This window comes from Paroedura picta, unplaced genomic scaffold (genome assembly GCF_049243985.1).
Source record: "Paroedura picta isolate Pp20150507F unplaced genomic scaffold, Ppicta_v3.0 Ppicta_v3_sca23, whole genome shotgun sequence".
Classification (NCBI taxonomy): Eukaryota; Metazoa; Chordata; class Lepidosauria; order Squamata; family Gekkonidae; genus Paroedura; species Paroedura picta.
Window position 1 is genome coordinate 1,336,217 of NW_027518620.1, and position 4,882 is coordinate 1,341,098.

Genomic DNA, 4,882 nt, shown 5'->3' on the forward strand with positions numbered 1-4,882 from the left:
CAACGCCCACCTGGAACAATATATGAAGCTAAACGGTCCGTTCACTGGGTACTTATCCGTACGAAAATCCCTATTGATTTACCTGTTTTTAAAAGGAAATAAAATGTGAAAAAAATATTTCTACATCCCATGGCCTTTCCCAACCATTTAAATTTTTCTCTTACAGGTCTAACACTTCCCAAAACCCAATACAACGCCCACCCGGAACAATATATAAAGCTAAACGAACCGTTCACTGGGTACTTATCCGTACGAAAAACCCTATTGATTTTCCTGTTTTTACAAGGAAGTAAAATGTGAAAAAAATATTTCTACATCCCATGGCCTTTCCCAACCATTTAAATTTTTCTCTTACAGGTCTAACACTTCCGAAAAAACAATACAACGGCCACCCGGAACAATATATAAAGCTAAACGAACGGTTCACTGGGTACTTATCCGTACGAAAAACCCTATTGATTTACCTGTTTTTACAAGGAAGTAAATGTGAAAAAAATATTTCTACATCCCATGGCCTTTCCCAACCATTTAAATTTTTCTCTTACAGGTCTAACACTTCTGAAAAAGCAATACAACGCCCACCCGGAAGAATATATAAAGATAAACGAACCGTTCACTGGGTACTTATCCGTATGAAAATCCCTATCTATTTTCCTGTTTTTACAAGGAAGTAAAATGTGAAAAAAATATTTCTACATCCCATGGCCTTTCCCAACCATTTTAATTTTTCTCTTACAGGTCTAACACTTCCGAAAAAACAATACAACGCCCACCCGGAACAATGTATAAAGCTAAACAAACCGTTCACTGGGCACTTATCCGTACGAAAAACCCTATTGTTTTACCTGTTTTTACAAGGAAATAAAATGTGAAAAAAATATTTCTACATCCCATGGCCTTTCCCAACCATTTAAATTTTTCTCTTACAGGTCTAACACTTCCGAAAAAACAATACAACGGCCACCCGGAACAATATATAAAGCTAAACGAACGGTTCACTGGGTACTTATCCGTACGAAAAACCCTATTGATTTACCTGTTTTTACAAGGAAGTAAATGTGAAAAAAATATTTCTACATCCCATGGCCTTTCCCAACCATTTAAATTTTTCTCTTACAGGTCTAACACTTCTGAAAAAGCAATACAACGCCCACCCGGAAGAATATATAAAGATAAACGAACCGTTCACTGGGTACTTATCCGTATGAAAATCCCTATCTATTTTCCTGTTTTTACAAGGAAGTAAAATGTGAAAAAAATATTTCTACATCCCATGGCCTTTCCCAACCATTTTAATTTTTCTCTTACAGGTCTAACACTTCCGAAAAAACAATACAACGCCCACCCGGAACAATGTATAAAGCTAAACAAACCGTTCACTGGGCACTTATCCGTACGAAAAACCCTATTGTTTTACCTGTTTTTACAAGGAAATAAAATGTGAAAAAAATATTTCTACATCCCATGGCCTTTCCCAACCATTTAAATTTTTTTCTTACAGGTCTAACGCTTCCGAAAAACCAATACAACGCCCACCCGGAACAATATATAAAGCTAAAGGAACCGTTCACTGGGTACATATCCGTACGAAAATCCCTATTGATTTTCCTGTTTTTACAAGGAAGTAAAATGTGAAAAAATATTTCTGCATCCCATGGCCTTTCCCAACCATTTAAATTTTTCTCTTACAGGTCTAACACTTCCGAAAAACCAATACAACGCCCACCCTGAACAATATATAAAGCTAAACGAACCGTTCACTGGGTACTTATCCGTACGAAAATCCCTATTGATTTACCTGTTTTTAAAAGGAAATGAAATGTGAAAAAAATATTTCTACATCCCATGGCCGTTCCCAACCATTTAAATTTTTCTCTTACAGGTCTAACACTTCTGAAAAACCAATACAACGCCCACCCGGAACAATATATAAAGCTAAACGAACCGTTCACTGGGCACTTATCCGTACGAAAAACCCTATTGATTTACCTGTTTTTACAAGGAAGTAAATGTGAAAAAAATATTTCTACATCCCATGGCCTTTCCCAACCATTTAAATTTTTCTCTCACAGGTCTAACACTTCCGAAAAACCAATACAACGCCCACCCGGAAAAATATATAAAGCTAAACGAACCGTTCACTGGGTACTTATCCGTACGAAAAACCCAATTGATTTACCTGTTTTTACAAGGAAGTAAATGTGAAAAAAATATTTCTACATCCCATGGCCTTTCTCAACCATTTAAATTTTTCTCTTACAGGTCTAACACTTCCGAAAATCCAATACAACGCCCACCCCGAACAATATATAAAGATAAACGAACCGTTCACTAGGTACTTATCCGTCCGAAAATCCCTATCGATTTTCCTGTTTTTACAAGGAAGTAAAATGTGAAAAAAATATTTCTACATCCCATGGCCTTTCCCAACCATTTAAATTTTTTTCTTACAGGTCTAACAATTCCGAAACAACAATACAACGCCCACCCGGAACAATATATAAAGCTAAACGAACGGTTCACTGGGTACTTATCCGTACGAAAAACCCTATTGATTTACCTGTTTTTACAAGGAAGTAAATGTGAAATAAATATTTCTACATCCCATGGCCTTTCCCAACCATTTAAATTTTTCTCTTACAGGTCTAACACTTCCGAAAAACCAATACAACGCCCACCCGGAACAATATATAAAGCTAAACGAACCGTTCACTAGGTACTTATCCGTCCGAAAATCCCTATTGATTTACCTGTTTTTACAAGGAAGTAAATGTGAAAAAAATATTTCTACATCCCATCGCCTTTCCCAACCATTTAAATTTTTCTCTTACAGGTCTAACACTTCCGAAAATCCAATACAACGCCCACCCAGAAGAAAAGATAAAGATAAAGGAACCGTTCACTGGGTACTTATCCGTACGAAAAACCCTATTGATTTACCTGTTTTTAAAGGTAAAGGTAAAGGTATCCCCTGTGCAAGCACCGGGTCATTTCTGACCCTTGGGGTGACGCCCTCTAGCGTTTTCATGGCAGACTCAATATGGGGTGGTTTGCCAGTGCCTTCCCCAGTCATGACCGTTTACCCCCCAGCAAGCTGTGTACTCATTTTACCAACCTCAGAAGGATGGAAGGCTGAGTCAACCTTACCTGTTTTTACAAGGAAGTAAATGTGAAATAAATATTTCTACATCCCATGGCCTTTCCCAACCATTTAAATTTTTCTCTTACAGGTCTAACACTTCTGAAAAACCAATACAACGCCCACCCGGAAGAATAAATAAAGATAAACGAACGGTTCACTGGGTACTTATCCGTACGAAAAACCCTATTGATTTACCTGTTTTTACAAGGAAGTAAATGTGAAATAAATATTTCTACATCCCATGGCCTTTCCCAACCATTTTAATTTTTCTCTTACAGGTCTAACACTTCCGAAAAAACAATACAACGCCCACCCGGAACAATGTATAAAGCTAAACAAACCGTTCACTGGGCACTTATCCGTACGAAAAACCCTATTGTTTTACCTGTTTTTACAAGGAAATAAAATGTGAAAAAAATATTTCTACATCCCATGGCCTTTCCCAACCATTTAAATTTTTTTCTTACAGGTCTAACGCTTCCGAAAAACCAATACAACGCCCACCCGGAACAATATATAAAGCTAAACGAACCGTTCACTGGGTACATATCCGTACGAAAATCCCTATTGATTTTCCTGTTTTTACAAGGAAGTAAAATGTGAAAACATATTTCTACATCCCATGGCCTTTCCCAACCATTTAAATTTTTCTCTTACAGGTCTAACACTTCCGAAAAACCAATACAACGCCCACCCGGAACAATATATAAAGCTAAACGAACCGTTCACTGGGTACTTATCCGTACGAAAATCCCTATTGATTTACCTGTTTTTAAAAGGAAATGAAATGTGAAAAAAATATTTCTACATCCCATGGCCTTTCCCAACCATTTAAATTTTTCTCTTACAAGTCTAACACTTCTGAAAAACCAATACAACGCCCACCCGGAACAATATATAAAGCTAAACGAACCGTTCACTGAGTACTTATCCGTACGAAAAACCCTATTGATTTACCTGTTTTTACAAGGAAGTAAATGTGAAAAAAATATTTCTACATCCCATGGCCTTTCCCAACCATGTAAATTTTTCTCTTACAGGTCTAACACTTTCAAAAAACCCATACAACGCCCACCTGGAACAATATATAAAGCTAAACGATCCGTTCACTGGGTACTTATCCGTACGAAAAACCCTATTGATTTACCTGTTTTTACAAGGAAGTAAATGTGAAATAAATATTTCTACATCCCATGGCCTTTCCCAACCATTTTAATTTTTCTCTTACAGGTCTAACACTTCCGAAAAAACAATACAACGCCCACCCGGAACAATGTATAAAGCTAAACAAACCGTTCACTGGGCACTTATCCGTACGAAAAACCCTATTGTTTTACCTGTTTTTACAAGGAAATAAAATGTGAAAAAAATATTTCTACATCCCATGGCCTTTCCCAACCATTTAAATTTTTTTCTTACAGGTCTAACGCTTCCGAAAAACCAATACAACGCCCACCCGGAACAATATATAAAGCTAAACGAACCGTTCACTGGGTACATATCCGTACGAAAATCCCTATTGATTTTCCTGTTTTTACAAGGAAGTAAAATGTGAAAACATATTTCTACATCCCATGGCCTTTCCCAACCATTTAAATTTTTCTCTTACAGGTCTAACACTTCCGAAAAACCAATACAACGCCCACCCGGAACAATATATAAAGCTAAACGAACCGTTCACTGGGTACTTATCCGTACGAAAATCCCTATTGATTTACCTGTTTTTAAAAGGAAATGAAA